The sequence below is a fragment of the Procambarus clarkii genome, chromosome 3 (genome assembly GCF_040958095.1).
Source record: "Procambarus clarkii isolate CNS0578487 chromosome 3, FALCON_Pclarkii_2.0, whole genome shotgun sequence".
Taxonomy (NCBI): Eukaryota; Metazoa; Arthropoda; class Malacostraca; order Decapoda; family Cambaridae; genus Procambarus; species Procambarus clarkii.
In genome coordinates, this window is record NC_091152.1 from 31770568 (window position 1) to 31796040 (window position 25473).

The following is a 25473-nucleotide window of genomic DNA, read 5'->3' on the forward strand; positions in this document are numbered from 1 at the left end:
AAGTTCTGCCGTGAAGAAGCTAGTCTCCTGAGGCAGGAGACACACGTAGGTGCATTCAGGAAATACAACGGAGTAGCCTACACCACCAGCCGACTTAGACCCCATCTATGAAGATGGAGATAGAGCTAAAGTGTGAATTAAAGTGAGCAAGGAAAAAAATATTTCAGAACTGTAGGAGGGGTAAATGCTTTAGTCATGCTGGTCAAGGTTCTACAAAACTTACGAAGAGGGAACCTCCATGGGGGCAAGGACGGAACGACATGAGGAGAAACATTGGTAACATGAACCGAGAGAGAACCTTGCAAGCAAGACAACTATACAGAAAGGGGAAGGTGGTGATAGGGAACAGGGGCCCGCAAGAGAGTAATGGTCAAAGTACAACATAAGCGAGAGTGAGGGTGTTGGAGGGACCGCGCACAGTAGCAAAGACAGTAGCGATTACAGCGGTGCTGTAGAGACAGGATGGCGGTATCAACATACAGGCTCTGGGTAGGAGTCGAATGAAAGGCACCAGACCTGAGGCGCAGCCCAGTGTGATAAGGCTCATCAAAATAACGAAGAGTTCAGGGAGAGGCAGACGAGTAAGCAGGACAGCCTTAATAGAGTTTAGACAGCACAAGAGAGAAATGTAGAGAAGCGTGCGCCAATCAGCTCCCCAGGAAGTATGGGACAAGACCATAAATATGTTAAGGGTCTTTGAGCATTCATCATGGAGGTAAGAGATATGGGGGCGACCAAGACAAACAAGCATCAAAGATTGCTTCCAGACTTCCAGAAGTTTAGCAGAATTCTTATATAAAAGAGGATTACCATAAAGCAACAGAGTGGGGGGGGGGGGGGAGTCGAAGAACGACCTGTTTCCGAGTAAAGGTCATAGCACAAGTCTTGGCTGTAGAGAGCATGAAGCCATGATTGGTGGCCCCAGACGACACGGCATCAATCACAAATTAAAGCTGCCGTTGGAGGACAGGTGAATCATCACCTTGACAGCAGAGTGTAAGATCATCTACATAAAGAGCGGAGAAAATGTCAGAAGGAAGGTAGGAAAGAAGACCATTGAGGGCAACCAGGAAAAAGAGTAGTGCTCAGAACACTACCTTGGGGTACATCTTCGTATTGCCAAAAAGAGGCAGAGAGAGCGGTATCAAGCCGCACTTGAAAGGAACGATGAGAGAGGAAGCTTTGCAAGAAGAAAGGGAGATTACCATGAAGGCCAAAAGATGGGAGTTGGGACAGAATATAGTATCTCCAGGTGATGTCATATGCCTTTTCAAGGTAAAAAAGGACAGTAGCCACGGAGGTCTTCACAGCAAAAGCAGTACGAATATAGACCTCAAAGGTCACAAGGACATCAGTTATGCTGCGACACTTGCAAAAGCCAAATTGAGTAGGGGAGAGGTGATAGTGTTCCAAATCAGACAGACGTACATTGACCATACATTCAAAGAGTTTACAGACAACTCGTTAGAGCAATAGGGTGGAATTCTTTAGGGAATGACCCTAGAGAACCAGGTTTCCAAATATGAAGAACAGACTCAAGTCAGTCCTCAGGGATTGACGATGACTCCCAGACACAATTATAGACACTCAGTAAATACCGAATCGTGCATGGATCGTGCATTTGAACGCATTTTATGTGCAATAACACCATGGTCACATTTATCAAAAGCTTTTGCGAAATCTGTGTAAATTACATCAGCGTTTTGTTTGTCTTCCATAGCATCTAATGCCATATCATAGTGGTCCAGCAACTGCGACAGGCAAGAGCGCCCTGTTCTGAAACCATGTTGTCCGGGGTTATGGAGATGCTGTGATTCCATGTATTTTGTGATCTTACTTCCTAGCACTCTCTCAAAAATTTTTATGATGTGCGATGTTAGTGCTATCGGTCTGTAATTTTTTGCCTCTGCCTTATTTCCTCCTTTATGGAGTGGTGCTATCTCTGCTGTTTTTAGTATGTCAGGGATAACACCAGTATCTAGGCTTTGTCTCCACAGAATGTGAAGGGCCTGCGATAGTGGTTTTTTACAGTTCTTGATGAATATGGAGTTCATGAATCCGGGCCTGGTGCAGAGTGCATAGGCATACTGTTTATGGCTTCTTCAAAATCTAGTGGGGATAGGGTGACGTCTGATATATGATTTGATGTTGGTATCATATCCATGAAAAATTCATTTGGGTTATCAATCTTTAGTGCATTTAATGGCTCGCTGAAAACAGAGTCGTACTGCTTCCTCAGTAACTCGCTCATTTCTTTGTTGTCATCGGTGAAAGTTCCATCTCCCTTTCGCAGGGGCCCGATACTAGATGTGGTTTTTTATCTTGATTTTGCATAGGAGAAAAAATATTTCGGATTTCTCTCTATTTCACTGGTGGCCTTTTGCTCTCTTTGCCTCTCCTGGGTTTTGTATGATTCTTGTAGCTTGAGTTCAATTGTTTCTATTTCTCTACCTAACCTTCTTCGCCGTTCTTGAGATAGGGTGCGACTCTCAAGTTGTTCCGCGATTCGTTTTCTTCGCCTATATAGGGAACGACGTTCCCGTTCCAATCTGCATCTCTCTCTTTTTTCTTAGGGGTATGCGGTTTGAACATATTTCTAGTGCTACTGAGCTTATTTTTTCCAGGCACTGGTTCAGGTTTGCATTTCCTAGCTGTTCTTCCCAGTTTATTTCTGTGAAGTCCTGGTTTATTTGCTCCCAGTTTATCCGTTTATTATTGAAGTTGAATTTGCTGAAATCTCCTCCACCGGGAATCTGGACTGGTTTTGAAGGTCCATTCCCCATGGTTGTCAGAACTTCAATTAAGTTGTGATCTGAGTAACAGGTATTTGTAATCATTATGTTCCCGATCAACTCATCATTATTAGTGAAAATGAGGTCCAGCGTGTTCTCCTTCCTAGTTGGTTCTACTATTTGCTGGTTTAAGGCAAACCCATCGCACATCCGTAGCAGGTCATTTGCATGTGCCTGTTCATTTAGGCTACTTCCTGGTATTCTTTCTGATATTACTGTATTAGCCAGGTGCTTCCATTTCAGGTGCCGTAGGTTGAAGTCCCTAAGCAGGAGGATGTTCGGAGCTGGATTTGTGAGGTTTTCCAAGCAGTGCTCTATTTTCATTAGTTGGTCTTTAAACTGCTGAGGGTTTGCCTCCGGTGACTTATATACAAGGACAACAACTACATTTAGGATCTCTATTTTGACTATCAGCACTTCCACCATATCATTTGAGATGTTTAGCAGCTCAGTACAGATGAGTGTGTCTTTGATGTAGAGGCTGACCCCACCCTGAAGCCGGTGTTTCCTATCACATCTGAAGAGATTGTATTCCGAGATCCATATTTCACCATCAAGGTAGTCCTTTGTGTGAGTTTCCGTTAGGGCTGCAAACACTGCATTTGCCTCATGAAGGAGACCATCTATAAAGTGAACTTTGTTGGATTTGCGTGTTTTTATACCCTGGATGTTGGCAAATATAAATGATGTTATCGTGTTAGTGGAAGTGCTGGATGCTTTAATTTGTGTTAATATCTGAGGCTCTGGTAAGGAGGCCACTGTGTTTGCGTCCTCTCTAGCATTTGACCGAGTTGGTGGTAGAGTCTGGTAATTTTTAGCCATTCTTCTCCTCCTCCTCTTGCTAAAAAATTATTCCAGTCGATGGAGTAGTGGCTGTTTTCATAGTGGTAGTCTGTCGGTCCTGAGAAGAGGAAGATTATGCGACAGGAGGTGGAATATCTGGTAGCGAATGATCTCGCTGAGCCCAACAACAGTGAGTGGAGCTCGCCCTGTGTGCTGGTCAAGAAGAGTGACGGATCATATCGTTTTTGCACCGACTATCGCAAAGTGAATTCCAGAACCGTGTTAGATTCTCACCCAATGCCCCGAATAAGTGATTGTGTCGACCAAGTGGAAAACGCAAGGTTTGTCACCAAGGTCGATCTGCTGAAAGGATACTGTCAAATCCCTTTGTCTCCGAGTGCGAAAAAGATCTCAGCGTTTGCTACTCCAGATGGATTGTACCAGTACAAATTGCTTCCGTTTGGTATGAAGAACAGCGGAAGTTGTTTCCAATAAATAAATAAATAAAATAAATAAATGTTTATTTAAGTAAGGTACATACATACAAGAGATTTTACAAAGTTTGTTGGATTAATAGATAGAGCTAGTACATACAATGCCTAAAGCCACTATTACGCAAAGCGTTTCGGGCAGGAAAAACAATAATGACTAAAGCTTAATACTAATGGGTATAAAGAATAAAATGTGTTGAGAACAAATAAAAATAGAGGTAAAAGAGGAGGGAACATGGCTGAAAAGGCAGCATAAATACAATTACAAATTATTACAGACAATTACATTCAAACAGCATTGTTTTGAAGAAAAAAAAACAGACATGGGTTGACAACAGAGGGGTAAGGTAGGTTACAGGGAATTTATTAGGTAGTGCTTCGTTTTTATCTTAAACTGGTTGAGAGAGGTACAGTCTTTAACATGGTTGGGAAGGTCATTCCACATTCTGGGTCCCTTGATTTGAAGAGCATTTCTAGTTTGATTAAGTCGTACTCTAGGAATATCAAAACTGTATTTATTTCTGGTGTGGTGCTCATGGGTTCTGTTACAACCTTCAATGAATCTTTTGAGGTCAGGATTGGCATTACAGTTCAGCGTTTTATATCTTACTTCAGGTATAATCACCGATAGCACTACAGACCATTACCCCACATTTCTCTTAACTAACATTAGCAAACCACCTCTAGAAACAAGGGAGTTAAGCTTTAGGCTGCACAATGAAACTGCTATAAACAATTTTATAACTGCTGCTGATAATGTCAACTGGGAGTCCGAGTTAGGTAACATAGGGGACATCAACCTAGCAGTGCAATCTTTTCTACAAACAACTCTTAGCCTTTATAACACCCACTTGTCATGTTCACAGAAAATGGTACCATCCGTTTTCTATGTGCGGCGGCTGGGACGCCAGAGAGAGATTGGAGGTAAACAAGAGAGCGTACAGGACGCCCGCCAAGCTTGGTAGCTACTAGTCATGTAATCATATTAAGTATTAAAGTCAGTAACCAAGTCATGACTTTACATCAACCCTACAACCAAGACTTCCTCAGTAACACACAAACACCACACTGGCGACGAGGATGAATTGTGAACGCAGGTATTTGTTCAGTTTCAAACACAAGGGAGAAGCATGCTGCCTGGAGGAGGAAGAGAAGCTGTGAGCGCCATACCCGATGCTGTATGCTAACCGATGCTGTGTGCTAAACGATGCTGTGTGCTAAACGATGCTGTGTGCTAACCAATGCTGTGTGCTACCCAAGCTGTGCTGAAGAAACTGTACTGAGGAATCTGCCGACGTTGTGTACGAAACGACGCTTTGATGTGTACAAAACCTGATGTTTTGGTTACGAAACGACGCTTCGTGCTACAAAATTCATCACACTGAACTGACTGCTGTACCAACTGCTGCACCAACTGCTGTACCAACTGCTGCTGTACCAACTGCTGTGCCAACTGCTGTGCTGCTGCTGTGAGTAGGAACAACACATGTACACAAGGGCTAGGTAAGAAGTCAGTTGCTGCTATATTGTGCACTGTTGTGAACTTTTGCATTAAAATGCTTGTGTGCTTTGCAAAATTAAAGTAATTACAGTGAATTCTTGACTAACATATACAGTGCAGTGAGTGTTTAATATTCTGGGGAACATTTAAGTGATAAGTTACATTTATTCAGTAAAAATGGCAAATATACCTCAGTTTCCTGCATTTGATCCTGACTGTGACCAGACAAACCTGTCACAGAGGTGGGTCAAATGGCTTAAAAAGTTTGAAAATTTGTTGATAGTTTCTGACATCAAAAGTGCTGAAAGAAAGCGTGCCTTTCTACTTCATTATGCAGGTGATAGAGTTTGTGACATCTTTGACACACTGAAAGACACTGGTGGTGCCAAAGATTATGACACTGCCAAAGCCAAACTAACAGAGCATTTCAAACCAAGGCAAAATACTGCAATGGAAATTATGCATTTCAGGAGAGCAAAACAACTCTCTAATGAAACTGTGGATCAATACCACACACGTCTGCAGGGTTTAGCAGCCCATTGTGAGTTTGCTGATGTTGACAAAGAAATCAAACAGCAAATAATTGAAACATGCACATCTACACGTCTCCGTCGAAGAGCTCTAGAACTTGTTGATGATGATAGTTCTCTTACCAAGATACTGGATATGGCTCGTCGAATGGAAGATGCTGCACGTGATGCTCGTGTCATGGAGTGCAGTGCCAATAACGGTTCTGCCACTGTTACTAACAGTGATGAGGTACGTAAGGTTCAGGGAGGACACCGTGATCAAAGAAGATATCATGGCAAACCTAACAGTAAATTTAGCCGAGAACCACGTCACAACTGGGGTCAAGGAACAAGGCTCAAGCAGTCACAACGACCCACATCAGAGGGTGTCAACAATAAATGTTACAATTGTGGAGGAGACTACCCACACCAAGATAATGTTTGTCCTGCTCAAGGTAAGAAGTGCTATGAGTGTGGAAAACTAGGTCATTTTGGTGCTATGTGTCGTTCAGCACTAAAGAAACCACAGTCAATGAATAAAAGCACTGTACGAGGATCAGGTCATAGGGGTCGAGGTGGTAAACACAATATTGCACCTCAAATCAAGAATGTTAACAATGTACAAGACAACATTTCATTACAACCAGTCTCAGATGACAGTGAATGTGATTATACTTATGGAGTACAAGCAATCACAGAATGGAATGATCTTCCAAACAACCCAGAGACATGTGTATACATTGCTGGTATTTGTCTCAAGGTTCTCATTGACACTGGATCAAACATTGACACCATTGCTGAGTGCCACTATGAGAAATTTAAAAAACAGTTCCCAAAGCTTGAGAACTATAATGGCAAAGCCACTGCCTATGCTTCAAAGGTAGCCTTGCCAGTGATTGGAACTTTCACTGCAGAGATTAAGTCAAAGAATGCAATGCTCATTACTACATTCCATGTTGTTAGGAATGCAAAGGAGTCTTTACTCAGTTACAAGACTTCAACCAAATTGGGGCTACTTCAGCTTTCTAATGCTGTAGCAGTGGAATCTGCAAACAATGTTGATGCTATTGTTGCTGAATTTTCTGATCGATTTAAATCCATAGGTTGTTATACTGATAGCAAAGTACATCTGCATATCAACCCAGATGTAATTCCAGTTGCCCAACCACATCGCCGACAACCATTCCATACTCGCAAGAAAGTCGATGCCGAACTGGATAGGCTGATAGAACTAGATATCATTGAACCAGTAACAGGCCCAACACCATGGGTAAGCCCAATTGTCACTCCACCAAAGCCGAAGAATCCAGATGAGATACGCATTTGTGTGGACATGCGTGTTCCCAACAAGGCAATAATGCGTGAACGCCATCCTACACCGACTGTAGATGATATGATCTACCGCTTGAATGGTGCAACTGTATTCAGCAAGTTAGATTTAAACAAGGGCTATCATCAGCTTGAACTTGATGAGGAGAGTCGATTCATCACAACGTTTACGACACATCGAGGTCTGTATAGGTACAAGCGCCTGAGTTTTGGTATCAACAGTGCTGCCGAGGTATTCCAGCACATCATCAGCCAGGTATTGCAAGACATACCTAATGCTGACAACATGTCTGATGACATCATTGTTTATGGCCGTACCCAAGCTGAACACGACAAAGCTCTTCGTGCAACATTGCAACGCTTACGAGAAAAGAATCTGACGTTAAGCCGAGCAAAGTGTGAGTTCAATCAACATAAAATTGAATTCTTTGGACATGTACTTAGTGACAAAGGTCTGTCTCCAGATCCTAAGAAAGTTGCAGATATCAAGAATGCTGCACCTCCTTCAACGTCCACTGAAGTACATAGTTTTCTGGGAATGGCAAACTACTGTTCTCGCTTCATTCCAGATTTTGCTACCATTACGAAGCCTCTACGTGAGCTCCTGAAGAAAAATGCATCATGGTACTGGAGCGATATCGAGCAAAATGCATTTGATGCTGTGAAAGATGCACTAGTAGAGAATGCGACTGCTGCGTATTTTGATCCATCAATGGACACTGAGTTAACAGTGGATGCTAGTCCTGTTGGTTTAGGTGCTGTTTTAGCCCAACACAAACCTGGTCAACCAGATTCCCGAGTAGTAATTGCCTACGCCAGCCGTTCTCTCACAGATGTTGAGCAACGATACAGTCAGACAGAGAAGGAAGCTCTTGCTCTTGTATGGGGCTGTGAACACTTCAATGTGTATCTGCTTGGTGCACCCTTCACCACGATAGTCACTGACCACAAACCGTTGGAGACCATCTTCAATAATCCAAAGTCCAAACCACCAGCTCGCATTGAGAGATGGGCTCTTCGTCTGCAACCATACAACTTTACGGTGAAATACAAGCCGGGTGCAGGCAATCCCGCTGATTACATCAGTCGACATCCTGCCAACAGTTTCACCATCACCAAGCATCAGCAAGTTGCCGAGGAATATGTACACTCTGTAACCTGTGATGCAGTCCCTAAGGCTCTTACTCTTGATGAAATCCGTACTGCAACCCTAGAGGACCCAACTCTGCAAGCAACAGTGGATGCATTGACTAAGAAAAAGTTTCCACGCATCCCATCCTCAGGAGTTGACCAAGATGCATTCAAAGCACTTGAACGCATTCAGACAGAATTAAGTGTTACGCAACAACGCGACACTGTGCTGCGAGGTACTCGTATCGTGATTCCAGCTGTTCTCCAGCAACGTGCTCTGAAGCTTGCACATCAAGGACACCAAGGTCTTGTTAGGACCAAACAGCTGCTACGAGAAAAGGTGTGGTTTCCTGGCATTGATCGTCAAGCAAAGGATATGCATGATGCCTGTGTCCCTTGCCAAGCTGCAGTGGATACTTCAAGACCAACACCTCTACAACCTTCACCACTACCTGCTGCACCATGGACGGAAGTATCGATGGACTTCTGCGGACCACTACCAACTGGAGAGTACTTGATGGTAGTCATTGATGATCACTCACGTTATCCAGAAGTAGAAATCATCAATTCCACATCTGCAAAGGCCGTCATCCCGAAACTTGACAAGATCTTTTCAAACTTTGGCATTCCTGAAGTTGTCAAGACGGACAATGGACCGCCATTCAATGGACAAGACTTTGTCAACTTTGCTGAGCATATTGGATTCAAACACCGCCGTGTGATGCCACTACATCCTCAAGCAAATGGAGAAGTTGAGAGATTCATGCAACCTCTCATGAAAGCGGTACGCTGTGCTCATGCCGAAGGACGATCCTGGAAACAAGCTATGTATGCTTTTCTCAGGAACTACCGTGCAACACCACATGGAACACTGGGCAAGTCGCCTGGCGAACTTTTATTTGGACGTCCTATGAGAATCGCACTACCCGTCATGCCAGCCGAGGTAACGGATAAACGTCTCGCTCAGAAGGATGCACTAGCCAAGGGCAAAATGAAAATTGCTCATGATCAACGTGCAAAGGAACAGTTCATAAAGGTTGGTGACACTGTTCTCGTTAAAAAGAAAAAAGAGGGAAAGTTAGATATGCAGTATGATACAAAACCATATAAAGTGATTAGTGTAAAAGGAACTATGGTAACAGCTAGTAATAGAGATCATAGTATAACACGTAATATGGCTTATTTCAAAGTGATTCCAACTAGTGTAGAAAATGATGAAGTGCAAAGTCGTGCAAAAGAAAAAGAAAAAAATAGTTATAACCCGACAAACAATTCATCAAGGGATGTTATTGCATTTAAGGACTCTCGTCCTAAACGTCATGTTAAACGCCCTACACGATTTGATGATTAATTGTGTTCCTATGTAATGCAAAATATTTACTTGTCATGCTGAACTAAATTTAATATTGTTTGAATAATGCAGATATCTCATTCAATATTTTGTAACTTTGTATTACAGTTTCTTTCATGTTTGTTTAACATTGCATATGTATTTTTAACATTGAAATCCTTTGTGGAAAAGATTAAGTTGTTTAAATTCTTTGTGTGCTTAATTAATGTTAAATGTATGCAGTATCTCTTGATATGGTAATAACTTACTTTGTGTCAATAACTTTGCTTTGTGCTACAAGCATGGTAGACATCCTGTATTCATTCTTTTTAAAGAAAAGGAGGGATGTCATGTTCACAGAAAATGGTACCATCCGTTTTCTATGTGCGGCGGCTGGGACGCCAGAGAGAGATTGGAGGTAAACAAGAGAGCATACAGGACGCCCGCCAAGCTTGGTAGCTACTAATCATGTAATCATATTAAGTATTAAAGTCAGTAACCAAGTCATGACTTTACATCAACCCTACAACCAAGACTTCCTCAGTAACACACAAACACCACACCACTGTCCTATGCTTACAAAACAAGTCACAAGCAAAAGGCTTAACAATCATTGGCTTACAAAGGGAATACTTAAATCCATTAACAAAAAACATGACCTTGAGAAGAAGTATAGGTTAGGAATTGTCTCCAAAGAATTCTCAAAGAATTACTCATTATTGCTATCTAAGATAATTAGACGAGCCAAAACTAAATACTACGAAGATAAATTTACCCAAATAAAGAGCAACATTAAACAAACTTGGAGCACAATTTCACAAATATTGGGATCAAAGAAATCTTTAAATAACAAACCGACTCTCCTGTCTAATAACGATGGTCAGCTTTCAGCCTCTGATTCTGCTATTGAGTTCAATAGGTTCTTCTCTTCCATTGGTTCATCCCTTGCAAATGATACTCCATCTTCCAGTACTGACATTAGGGACTATCTTACAGGTAACTATCCACAGTCTCTGTACCTAAAGCCTATTAATTCCACTGACGTCAATGAGATAATCCTTTCCCTTAAAACCAAGTCTGGTGCCCTTGAGGAGATACCAACTTTAATTTACAAAAAAGCCTCCAGATCTTTAGCCCCTGCTATTGCTTTGCTCTTCAACAAGTCACTTGAACTCCAAACCTTTCCAGATATTCTAAAAAAAGCGAGAGTAACGCCTGTCCACAAATGTGGTGATCCCACAGATGTTAACAACTACAGACCTATATCAATCCTGCCAAACTTGTCAAAAATTTTTGAAAAACTAATCTATAAGCAGCTTTACTCATATCTAGCCAAACTCAATATACTTAGCCCTTGCCAATATGGCTTCAGACCCCAAAAAACCAGCGTTGAATGTAATGAAACGCCATTTTCTGGGTGAGTCCCGGAGGCTCCCCGGAGCTATCCCAGGCTGATATGCTAATGTCAGACTTTGGCATCAGTCATGTGTATGGAGTTCTTAGGCCTACCGGGGACCACGGCCAGAACCGGGCCCCCTCAGAGAGGCAAGGGGAGCAATGGCCTATAGAAGCCCCCGTGTAGTTGGAAGCATTCTATGTCTGCCATCGACCGGAACAGGCACCCAGAAAGGTAAGCGCCCCAAAACAAACCCCTATTCTGGTTAAAATTGCTACCTAAAACCGAACTAGTGGATAGAACTCCCCAACCGAAAACAAGCAAACTAGTGTGACGTCACACACTGCCGCGCCGCTGTCTGCGCAGCTCCCCCCTCCCCGGGAGGGGGAAGGGGGAGCCCCAGACCCCCCCCCGCGCAGGCTACCCACACCTCAGTTCTTGAGGCTGGATGTCAAAAACGCGAAAAACCGCCGACCGGAGGGAGGGAGGGATGCCGGGGAGCCTCCGGGACTCACCCAGAAAATGGTGTTTCATTACATTCAACGCTGGTTTTCTGGGGGTAGCCCCGTCGGCTCCCCGGAGCTAACTACCCACAGACAGAAAAAGAGGGACTTACCCGGGAGGCGGTCGTCGCTCACCCCTCAACTCGAAGCCGAGACAACTGGCTGCAACCGCCGACCCAAAGCAACACAGGCCCGACGAGCCCCAGGGACATTCACAAGGTAACGAGCAGCCAGGACCTTGTTCGACCGCCAAAATCCCCGCACCCGAATATCAGACCAAGACATATTCCCAAAGACGGCAGCAAGAGCCGCGAACTTACGAACGTCATGGGCACGGGGATAGACCGCAGGCTGGCTGGACCTAATAACCCTGCGGACGACCTGAGAGACCCGAACCCGCGAACAGGGAAGAAGGGAAACCGGATCAACCCACAGCGCGTCCCCGGACACAGAAGCTGTGGCGCGCAAATAACGGCGAAGCGCCGCAACCAGACACAAAACATGATGCACCCCCGGCCTGACCAACCAAGCATCAACCACCCATGGACCCCTCCGGAACGCAGCAGTCTCATTCTTCGCCAGAAAAGAAGGAGACGGCTGCAAACGAACAAAACTATCACCACGACCAAAAGAGCAGAAACCCCTGCGCCGGAGGAGAGCATGAAGCTCCCCTACCCGACCCCCAGACGCCAAAGCCAACAAGAAAAGTGCCTTGGAAAAACAATCCTGGACCGAAGGGGCCACAACGAAACGAGGAGATGAAAGGAAAGCGAGCACTCTGTCCAAAGACCAGGACGGCTCAGGCGATGCATGAGCAGGCCGGAGGTGAAACAATGCACGAGACAGCTTGCGAAACGGCGCAGACGTAACATCGATACCGAAAGCAAGCTGAAGCGGCTCCGCCAGCGCCGCACGAAGCGACAGTGTTAGGCATAAGATGACGGTCCTGAAACAACCACGAGAGGAAGGACAAGACCACCCTAACAGACAAGGAGCCAACACGACGAAGACGCAAAAAGAAACGGAAGGACCGCCAGGAAACTTCATACTGCCGCCGAGAAGAAGCCCTCAGGTGGGACACCAACAAGGAGGCCACCTGATCACCATAGAGATGATGATAGACTCGAGTCAAAAAAACCATACGCGAAGACTCGAGGAGAAGATCGAACCAGCTACGTGACGTACCGGCCCGATCTGCTGAAAGAGGCGGAGCCGCGGGAAAACCCTCGGGTTCGGACACCGAGCAACCAGCACCTGAAACCAAGGCTGGGCCGGCCACCAAGGGGCCAGAAGGACAACTCTCCCCCGGTAAGTCTCTAAGCGAGTCAGGACCTGGAGCAACAGCCGAACCATGGGAAAGAGGTACAGGAACCCCCACCTCGACCAGTCGAGCCGAAAGGCATCGACCCCGACGGCCTCGCAATCGGGGAAGGGCGCCGCATAAACGGGAAGACGCCGCGACCACGCCGACGCGAAGAGGTCCACTTCGGGGCGCCCGAACGTCTGGCAAAGCCAACGGAAGGACTCGTCGTCGACCGTCCACTCCGTGGAGAGGGGAACGAAGCGAGACAGGGCGTCAGCCAAGACGTTGGACACACCCCGTACGTGAACCGCCAGGAGAGCCAAACCCCGAGAACTCAGCAGACGAGTCACCCGAAGCGACCAACCCCAAAGAGACAAGGACCGCATCGAACCCCCGCGGTTCAGGCAATGAACCACCGGAGAGCAGTCCGAATGGAGCCGAATCGTCGATCCGCGGGCCACCCGAATCCTCCCCAGAGCAAACCACACTGCCGCGAACTCCCGCACCATACTGTGAGCTCGACGGAAGGACGGATCCCAACGCCCCTGGCCGGCCTGGTGAGCACTGGTCACAAAACCCCAGCCGAGAGACGACGCATCCGTGTACACATCGAGCGAGGGCTCGGGTAGGCACCAAGGCACTGAACCCCGAAAAACCCGAAGAGGAAGCCGGTGACGCAGCAACCGACGCAAGTCCCCCGGGGACTTCCAGAAACAGACGAAGGCGGGACCGCAGCCGCAGGAGAGACTCCGGAGGGAGAGACAAGGAGGCGGTTCGAGAGTCCCACACGAGACCCAGCCAAGTCCGAACCTGAGAGGAAACCAGATGGGACTTTCTCCAGTTCACCAAGAACCCGAACCCGGCGAGCTGGGAAAGAACCAAATCCCTGGCTAGCAAGCAAGCTGACTGGCTGGGAGCCCAAACCAGCCAGTCGTCGAGGTAGGCCAACACCCGAACACCTAGGAGACGCAAACGAGCCACCACAAACCATGTAAGGCGTGTGAACACGCGAGGTGCCAGGTTCAACCCGAACGGGAGACAATGAAAGCGGTAACTCAGACGCCCCACTACAAAACCGAGCCAGTCCCTGAACCGCGGATGAATCGGGACATGCCAATAAGCGTCCCGGAGGTCCAGGGACACCATCCAAGCTCCCGGCTCCAAGAGGAGCCGAACCTGAGACTGCGTAGTCATCCGAAAGGAGGGGCAATGAACCCAGGGGTTCAGACGGGACAAGTCCAGAATGAACCGCAGGTCCGCGCAGTCCCGTTTCGGAACCGGAAACAGAAGGGAAACCCATCTGAGGGACGACGTCGTTTCGACGACGCCCAAGCGTACCCACTCCAAGACGACTCGACAGAGCGCAGGGGAAGAAGCCTGCCCTGCCAGCCCCGACCCCCCAAAGGGGGGAGGGGCCACCCAACGCCACTGCAGGCCGCGAGACACGACCCGAAAGGCCACGAATCGTGGGACCAGGCGCGGGCGAACAGCGCAAGCCGCCCCCCCATCGCCCCGTCAAGGGGGCAAACCGCGAAAGGGCCGGCGACCCTTACGAGACCCAGAACCCCGCACAGCACGAACACCGCGCCGACCAGACGAGGGAGGGTCTGCAGGAGGAGCCAACCCCAAACCTGACACCAGAGGCCTACCACGACGAGAGGAACCCCGAGCCCTGGCACGACCTTTCCGGGAAGACCCACCCCGGGACCCCCGGAAAACCAACAAGTCCGACATCGGACGACAAGCCGCCGATGCAGCCTGAATAAACTGCGCCACGGCCGACTCCCCAAACAGGAGAGGACAAAAAGGTGAAGAACGCCTAAGAGCCAGAGCCCAAGCAGATTCCACAGAGGAACCCAGCACCGCCTGCCGACACGCGAGACGGGAAGCATAGAACAGGGAAACCGCATCCCGCAAAATCGGCGTGAACAGCTTCAACAAGGCAGCCGACGAACGCGCAGCCGAGGACAAGGTGCCGGACCCCGGGACGGACCCAAGCGTCCCCACATCCTCCACGAGCCAATCCGAAGACAGCTCCAGGAGGGAAAAGAACCGCAAGGCCGAACACAAAAGGCCCCGAGCGCGCAAGTCCTCCGCCACGAGCGCCGCCGAAAGGGAGGGAACCTGCACATGGAGCTGAATAATGCCCACATCGCGGGGAAGGGCAGGGGCAAACGAGCACTCATGCAGGTACTCAAGTTCACCCCCCAGGAAAACCTGAAGCACCGTGGAAGCTTCCCGCCACTCCAGCGTGCGGGAACGACAGAAGGAATGCCAGGAATCCAAACCAAACAAGGGGCAGTCTGCTAGCCAGGACGACTCCGGAACCTCGTAACGGAGCCAGAAAGGGAACGAAGTCCCAAACCTGAACGTGGACGGATCCATTTCCGAGGCATAATCCGGGTCACGCAGGAGGTAAGCAGCAAAGGCCGCTCGCACCACACCAGGTTGGATGCGATAAGCCGAAAACCTCCGGAAGGACGGAACCGACGTACCCGGGGGAACACGGAACCGAACCCGGGGAGGGGCCGACACCAAATCCAACTCGTACGCAGAGGGGGGGAAAGAAAACCCCACTCCTTGTAACAATAAGCCCCGCTCAGTGGGAAGAAAAACCCAGGCGGGGTCCAGCGGGGCCCAAGGCCCCCAAGTCAGCCCCTCCCCAGCCTCGAGGTCCGTCACCACAGGACCCGAGGCCGAGTCCTCTCCCCAAGCCCCGACCCCACAAGACAAGGACGGAGCAGCCGGAAAAGCTGGAGGAAGGGGGGGCCCACTGGTCAGACCCTGAAGCTTCGGCCGGGAGACAAGACTCGAATGCCTCTGACGCCCCCCCGGAAGGGGCAACCCCCGAAGCTGCCCGAGTCTCGAGATCAAGTAACCCCTGCTCCGACCCCGAAACCCTCAGACGCTTCGGGGCCGGAAGAAGGGGCGGGGGACCAGAACGAACAGAAGGGGAAGGACGAGGAGGTGCGGACTGAACCAGGATCGAAGCGACCCCCACCCCCAAGTCCGGGTCTCGAAAAGCAAAGCGGGGCAGCCCCGGGGCACCCGGGGAAGCAACCAACCGAGCGCGTTGCAACAGACGAAACCTAGACTGCAACGCACATGCCGCCTCTACCCGAATAGAATCATCAGAGGATTGGGTAAATTGAGTCACAAGCAAGCAGCAACACTCACAGGACTCAGGGTCGAAAGTATCACCGACCCAACAGGCAGCGTGGCAGAGGCAAAAACAATGAGGGTCACCCTGAGACAAGGGGACCGAGCAACCCTCAAACTCGCACACAGCGAGTGGGGACTCCGGGGTCACATCCATCGGACCCACGCGCCCCCTAGGGGATTCCCAGGGTCCTGAGCGTTTACTTTAAGAGGACTCGCGCTCAGGTAGTCCCAGGCAGGGTGCTGCAAACCGGCGCCCAAAACTACCAAGCAAACTTCTAAAGCTGAACCCCAGGGACGTGTACACTCACGGGGACCTAGCAGGGGGCGCCACCGAGGAGAACAGTGGAAGGGCAAAAACAAACTGAATAAAATGACAGAACCCCCCACCAGGCAAAAACAAAAAGAAAAACAAAACCCCGCAAGAGGACAGCGAACCCCAAGGAACAGAGCCGGCTGCGATGTCGGGAAATACAAGCTGAGCAGCACCCTGCGCCCCTACCAGTGCAAACTGCCTCTTACCTGCCGGTAACAAGGGAGAACAGAACACCCAAGAGCCCAACAGGCGGCCGAAAAACCGAAAGGTAAAACGGACCAGCAGAGGCAGACCCCGAGGAGCCTGTGGAAGGTGGCCCCAAGGGCAGTACTTACAGGGCACCTAGGGAAGGCAGCCCTAGGCGCATGCAGCCCGAGTACTGAAGATAACTCCTGGCTCTCGCACCCAGAAAACTAACACCACACGCAAAGCACAGTGCAGTAGCGACACCGGAGCCAGAGCACACGACCATCGCCTATAGCATCAGCCTCAAGAACTGAGGTGTGGGTAGCCGGCGCGGGGGGTCTGGGGCTCCCCCTTCCCCCTCCCGGGGAGGGGGGAGCTGCGCAGACAGCGGCGCGGCAGTGTGTGACGTCACACTAGTTTGCTTGTTTTCGGTTGGGGAGTTCTATCCACTAGTTCGGTTTTAGGTAGCAATTTTAACCAGAATAGGGGTTTGTTTTGGGGCGCTTACCTTTCTGGGTGCCTGTTCCGGTCGATGGCAGACATAGAATGCTTCCAACTACACGGGGGCTTCTATAGGCCATTACTCCCCTTGCCTCTCTGAGGGGGCCCGGTTCTGGCCGTGGTCCCCGGTAGGCCTAAGAACTCCATACACATGACTGATGTCAAAGTCTGACATTAGCATATCAGCCTGGGATAGCTCCGGGGAGCCGACGGGGCTCCCCCCAGAAAAGCACTAACGATGCACTTATTAGTATGCTTAACTCGATTCATACAGCTCTTGATAAAAAGGAGTTCCCTGTTGGGTTATTTGTGGACCTGCGTAAAGCTTTTGATACTGTCAACCACCAAAACCTTCTTCTTAAATTACATCATTATGGAGTCAGAGGACACTCCCTACAATACCTCAAATCCTACCTTACTGACAGGCTCCAATATGTTTCTGTGAATAATACAATTTCTCCCACCCTACCCATCAACATTGGTGTTCCTCAGGGCAGCATACTTGGCCCTCTCCTCTTTCTCATCTACATTAATGACCTTCCAAATGCCTCCCAACACCTCAAACCAATTCTATTTGCTGACGACACAACCTTCATTTACTCCAGTCCTGACCCCCTTGCTCTAAATGCCACAGTAAATACTGAGCTAAATAAAGTCCATCTTTGGCTAACTGCCAACAAACTCACCCTTAACATTGACAAAACTTTCTATATTCTGTTCGGCAATAAATCCTCTAGTCAAATAAATCTCAAAATAAACAATACCCAAATTTGTAACAAATTAGATGGCAAATTCCTTGGCATTCTCATTGACCACAAGCTGAATTTCCAGGGACACATTCTAAATATATCAAAAAAAGTTTCAAAAACTGTGGGCATTCTTTCTAAGATCAGATATTATGTACCACGCCCTGCCCTGGTGACTCTCTATTACTCCCTTATCTATCCATATCTCAACTATGGTATTTGTGCTTGGGGTTCTACTACCCAAAATCACTTACGTCCTCTAATTACCCAACACAAAGCTGCTATTAGGACAATATCCAACTCTGGCCCCAGACATCACTCGGTACCCCTACTCAAATCTCTGAATATGTTAGACATTAAGTCACTGCACATTCTCTCAAGTGTATTATACATATATAAAACGCTAAACTATAATGCCAATCCTGATCTCAAAAGCTTCATAGAAGGTTGTAACAGAACCCATGAGCACCACACCAGAAATAAATACAGTTTTGATATTCCTAGAGTACGACTTAATCAAACTAGAAATGCTCTACAAATCAAGGGGCCCAGAATGTGGAATGACCTTCCCAACCATGTTAAAGACTGTACCCCTCTCAACCAGTTTAAGATAAAAACTAAACACTACCTAATAAATTCCCTGTAACCTACCTCACTCCTCTATTGTCAACCCGTCTTATTTTTTTTTTTTTTTTTTAATCAACACTGTTTGTCAACCTATTGTATTTGTGCTGCTTTTTCAGTCATGTTCCCCCTTTTTTTTTATCTTTATTTGTATTTGTTTTCAACACTTTTCATTCTTTATGCTCAATTAGTATTAAGTTCTAGATATTAATGTTTTTCTTGCCCGAAACGCATTGCGTAATAGTGGCTTTAGGCATTGTATGTACTAGCTCTATCTATATATCAATCCATTAATGTAACATCACTTGTATGTATATACCTTACCTGAATAAACATATTTATTATTTATTATTTATATATGTATAATACACATGAGAGAATGTGCAGTGACTTAATATTTAACATATTCAGAGATTTGAGTAAGGGTACCGAGTGATGTCTGGGGCTAGAGTTGGATATTGTCCTAATAGCAGCTTTGTGTTGAGTAATTAGAGGACGTAAATGATTTTGGGTAGTAGAACCCCAAGCACAAATACCATAGTTGAGATATGGATAGATGAGGGAGTAATAGAGAGTCACCAGGGCAGGGCGGGGTACATAATATCTGATTTTAGAAAGAATGCCAACAGTTTTTGAAACTTTTTTTTATATATTTAGAATGCGTCCCTGGAAATTCAGCTTGTGTTCGATGAGAACGCCAAGGAATTTGCCATCTAATTTGTTACAAATTTGGGTATTGTTTATTTTGAGATTTATTTGATTAGAGGATTTATTGCCAAACAGAATATAGAACGTTTTGTCAATGTTAAGGGTGAGTTTGTTGGCAGTTAGCCAAAGATGGACTTTGTTTAGTACAGTATTCACTGTGATATTTAGAGCAAGGGGGTCAGGACTGGAGTAAATGAAGGTTGTGTCATCAGCAAATAGAATTGGTTTGAGGTGTTGGGAGGCATTTGGAAGGTCATTAATGTAGATGAGAAAGAGGAGAGGGCCAAGTATGCTGCCCTGAGGAACACCAATGTTGATGGGTAGGGTGGGAGAAATTGTATTATTCACAGAAACATACTGCAGCCTGTCAGTAAGATAAGATTTGAGGTATTGCAGGGAGTGTCCTCTGACTCCATAATGATGTAATTTAAGAAGAAGGTTTTGGTGGTTGGCAGTGTCAAAAGCCTTACGCAGGTCCACAAATAACCCAACAGGGAACTCCTTTTTATCAAGAGCTGTGTGAATCAAGTTAATCATACTAATAAGTGCATCGTTAGTGCTTTTTTGGGGTCTGAAGCCATATTTACAAGAGCTAAGTATATTGTGTTTGGCTAGAAAAGAGTAAAGCTGCTTGTAGATTAGTTTTTTAGAGGATTAGTTCCAGAGGATGATGAACGAAGTGCTAAGAGGATGGAAGGCTGCGCCGTGTATATAGACGATATAGTGGTGTACGCCGATAGCTGGAAACAACACATGAATCGACTGACAGTTGTTCCAACGGTTGGAAGAAGCGAACCTGACAGTTAATCTGGCCAAGAGCGAGTTCGGGAAGGCCCGATTTGAATACTTAGGTTTCGTCGTGGGCCAAGGGGAAGTGACTCCAGTAGACCAGAAAGTGCTGGCAATCAAAAAATATCCGAATCCCAGGATGAGAAAAGAATTGTTACGATATCTGGGGATGATTGGATACTATAGAGGATTTTGCAAGAACTTCTCGACAGTGGCACACCCTCTGACTGAATTGCTATCTAAGAACGTTAGATGGAAGTGGGGGGAAGCATGACAGGAGTCCCTTGAGAAGACTAAGAAGTTGTTAACCGAAGCGCCAGTGCTGGTTTCACCTGACTTTGAGTCAGACTTTATCTTGTATGTCGACGCTCGCGATGTGGGGATTGGAGCCATGTTGGCTCAAGAGAAGGACGGAGTTCACCGTCCAGTGGCATTCTACTCGAAGAAATTCGAAAAGTACCAGAGGGCTTATAGTACAGTGGAAAAGGAAGCCTTAGCCCTGATCCTGGCACTGAAGCATTTCGACATCTATGTGGGTGGAGGTACTAGACCGTTGCGAGTGTTCACCGATCATAACCCCTTGACGTTCGTGCACAGGATGAAGAACTCGAACCAGAGACTGCCAAGATGGACCCTACTGTTACAAGAGTACTGGCTAGAAATCAGGCACATTAAAGGAAGGGAGAATGTGGTAGCAGATGCCCTCTCCCGGATTTACTAACCGATATGACTCTTATTTTAAGGGGGAGAGGTATGTTATGGTGCCCTCTCCTATTTCTTTCGTTTGCCTGCTTGAAGAGTCATATCAGCTCTCCCTACCGATTCTCTGAGATACAGGGAGTCTGCTGGTATATGTGGCGACCAGATCGGCCGCCAGATAAGGGAGAAATTTACCTAATAATTTGTAGGTAAGGGGATAGCGTCGCTCTGATATAAATAAAATAAAATAAAATAAAATGTTTATTTAGGTAAGGTACATACATACAATAAATTTTTACAAAGATTGGTTGACTTATAGGTAGAGCTAGTACATACAATGCCTAAAGCCACTATTACGCAAAGCGTTTCGGGCATGATAAACTTAAATGACAAGCTTAATACTAATTGAGCATAATGAGTAGAATGAAAACAAGAAATGAAAACATAGATGAAAAAGCAGCACAAGTACAATTATGTCGACAAACAGCGCTCTTTAAAAAAAAAAGACATTGGTTGACAATAGAAGGGTAAGGTAGGTTACAGGGAATTTATTAGGTAGCTTCGTTTTTAACTTAAACTGGTTGAGAGAGTGAGAGTACCCCCTACCTGCAGATATGTAGTTTTGTAAAGGACGCTAGCAGATTGCAGATTGGCAGACTTGATCTCAAAATTGGCAGACAATTGAGATCTCATCTCAATTGGCAGACCTGATCTCAAAAGCTTCATAGAAGGTTGTAACAGAACCCATGAGCACCACACCAGAAATAAATACAGTTTTGATATTCCTAGAGTACAACTTAATCAAACCAGAAATGCTCTACAAATCAAGGGGCCCAGAATGTGGAATGACCTTCCCAACCATGTTAAAGACTGTACCTCTCTCAACCAGTTTAAGTTAAAAACGAAGCTATACCTAATAAATTCCCTGTAACCTACCTTACCCCTCTGTTGTCAACCCATGTTTTTTTTTTTTTTTTTTTTCCAAATCAACGCTGTTTGAATGTAATTTTCTGTAATAATTTGTAATTGTATTTGTGCTGCTTTTTCAACAATGTTCCCCCCTCTTTTACCTCTATTTTTATTTGTTCTCAACACATTTTATTCTTTTTACCCATTAGTTTTAAGCTTTAGTCATTAATGTTTTTCCTGCCCGAAACGCTTTGCGTAATAGTGGCTTTAGGCATTGTATGTACTAGCTCTATCTATAAAGCCAACAAACTTTGTAAAATCTCTTTATGTATGTACCTTACCTAAATAAAAATTATTATTATTATTATTATGACTTAGGTCGCGGGCAACCAATCAGAGCCCGCCGTGACGTCACCGAGTGCCCCGGGCGGCGCCAACGTCCGAGCTGGTCTGACTACGAAAGGGAGAGGACGTTTCTCGGTCAACTCTCAAGGATTTGAGGCTCTACAAGCCTTACTCAGTGGATTAGAGCAAGCCATCGCAGCCCATCATCGTTATTCTATACCCTGCGCTTCGGGGAAGCAAGAAGCAGCCAAGTTCATTGAGCAGAGGAGTGCCAAACTTGGAAAAACGGTTGGCGACGACGCTGGGCGGCGCCGCTTGAGTTGAGGGTCTGGAAGGTGTGGGAGCAGGCCTAGCTGTGACTGAGTCACGTTCGCTGAGGACTTTGGAGGGACGACACCATTCCTAGGGCAAGGCGCAACGCCTTGCGGAAGGGACGAGTGTATGCATATAGTGATTAGCTCATTGCCCACTGGTGAACCAGGATTGGGATATCTTAATCTCTGGGAGTGGTTCGGCGACCTGTGGAACGTTCCTGGATTGTCAAGAACCGACTCAGGAAGCGTGGGAACCTCACACCATCGAGGGACAGGCGTCGTGAGCTAGGAAAGTAAAGGTAGATCAATTTCCCTCCCATTACCCCTTGTTTGATTAGGCTAGATAGGCCATTATGTTCATATATGTGTGTTATAGCATAATGTTGATACACCAGTAGTAGGATAGGCTGCAGGACAGCTCGTGTCCAGGACTGTTGACGAGGACAGTGTGTTTGGACAACAGGGCAGTTGAGGAGGAGGTGCCGACGTGGACGAAGAGGCCCCTCTGTGAGGGAGTGTGTGGCCCCCTTTTATTAATCTGCCCAGTTGGAGGAGTTAGTGGAGGTCATGAAAGAAGAGTTGCTGACGATCTCCAGACTTATTATTCTCATTTTCCATTCCTGTATTGCTTGTAAATGTATGTGTGATCATGTAGTTTATGTCAGTAAATTCACACATTTTATCATTGTGTTTAAGTGTGCCTCCATAATAATCTCTATGAGCATACACGAGGGTTATCATAGTACTACCTAGTGAACACCACGTTTTCTACAGAAGGTCTTATTGCCTGGAGAGTGGTAAAGCAGCACAGACTTATATAAGACTGTACCCTAGGCCATCTGACCAGTATCAAGGCCGAAAGAGTAGCGACACTGTGGCAACAAGCAATATAGAATACACCCACTGAACTGCATTGCTGGGGTGCTGGTATCTCAACCCAGCTGGCAACCTTGTTAAAGGAAGATAGGGAAGGCAGGCAGGAAAGTAATTCCTGCAACCTTTTTGTCTGGCAGGCAAGACTCGGGGAAATTTATTGTTAAAAGGTGAGCCTGGGTCTTCCTTCACTTCTCCATGGGTCTAGGCCGGAATTGCTAACAGCAGTTTCCCCGTGGTTGACTGAAGGGCTCCTAGGGTGAATCAGTGGCACCCCCTGTGGTGGGAGTAAAGACCTGCAGTGGTGGGTACTGCTGGTCCTCTCCTGTGGGACCAGGAGATTCCGGTGAGTCCCGAGAGTCGGAGGGGCTGAGTATTCTGCCTTCTGAGCCCTAGCAGTCGATTGCAAGCCGAGCCCCAGCCCACCCCGCCGTGACAATATATATACAGTATACTAAAGCCATGAGGAAGCTGATGTGAACCCTGTGTTGTCGCAGGACATTTAAATCATGAGCGGCACCCTCAATTGTATATATACAATGTGCACAATTCAGCGACATTTACTCAAATTCTATATATAGAATTTGTGCAGTTTAAGGGTTAAGGACCTGCCCAAAATGCTGTGCATGCTAGTGGTTTTGCAAAAATGTAAAAATTCCAATATTGTAACATGTCCACTGCTGGCCACTGGATGGGGGAGCAGTGTACAGGATACACATCAATTGTGACTAGTTCTCGACATAAGTCAGTTGCTTTATTTATTTATTTTATTTATTTATTTATAAGAAAGTACATTGGGTTTATGGCTGTAAAAACATCAGTGCTATGTACTTTCTTATAAAGCCACTAACACGCATGGCATTTTGGGCAGGTCCTTAATCTAGGATAATTTTAAGTAGGTAATTTCTAGTAAAATTTAAAAATGTTAAAAGGTACATTGTAAGAAAATTTGAAGAAGACTAGTAGGTACATTGTAAGAAAATTTGAAGAAGATTAGTACGGACATAATAGTAAAATTTGAGGCTTAACAATAGATACATTGTAGCCTAATTTGAGAATTATTTCTAGGTATATTATAGTAAAATATGCATTCAATATAACCACCATGATATATGATAGCAACTGTACATCATGATTTTATGATAGCAAATAGATGATTTAGAAACTATACTTGTGGTCGATCTCGAGCCCATTGTTGATGTGCATTGAATTTTGTAACTAGCTCACCTAGACTAACTTGCTTAGCTAAATGAATTGCGGGGTACAATCCCTGAGTCCATTATATGCCTCTATAATCCTTTCACTACCACCCACAAGATGGGTATGGGGGTGCATAATATATGAACTAAAGTAAAAACTAATTATGTACTCTCACAAATCCATTGTACCTTCTTGCATATAAATTAAATAAAGAGAAAGGATTATATCATTAATGTCAGAGAAATTAGTGGGAGTTAGGTACATACACTCTTGATAGATGATGTTTATGATTATAGAAATTTCTGATTAGGCTAGGCTATAATTCGCTACTGGTTTTGGATTTGACAGCATGCACCGAGAGAATTGTTTTCGCTGAAATAATCTAATCATTTCTTTATAAAACTGAATGTGGAATTCAACAGCAGATATCCACGAACAGCGACTTGCAGACGAGTCACAATTATGTGGCTGAAATATGTTGACTAAACTACACACTAGAAAGTGAAGGGACGACGATGTTTCGGTCCGTCCTGAACCATTCTCAAGTCAATTGTGATGAGGGAAGGAGGCGAAGGCAATAAATAGGCAAGAGAGAGGTGAGGACAAGAAAATCTTAGAGGAACTAAAAGCATGGCAAAAGGTACAAAAGGTATAATAAAGGGGAATAGTAATATGAGTTCCCTTCACATCTGAACTCGAAACTTTTACTAATACCTTTCGTCCTCTTGACATAAAGCTCACCATTCGACAAACTAACACACTTCATAGCAATCTAGTTCACACTGCTGCCCCTGCTTCTAATGGTGTTGGTGTTTACTCTATTTTCTCTTAATCTTGTCCTCTTTAATACTTTGGTGAAACTGGCCGTACACTTAATGACAGACAAAGAACACAGAAGTAGTGTTAAGTTTGCAGACATAAACAATGCTCTCTTCTGTCATGTTAGGGATTCTAATCATCCTATTGATTGGTCTTCCTCCAAAATAATCTTTCCTGCCTCTACTCTACACAGACGTCATCTTATTGAATCAGCTCT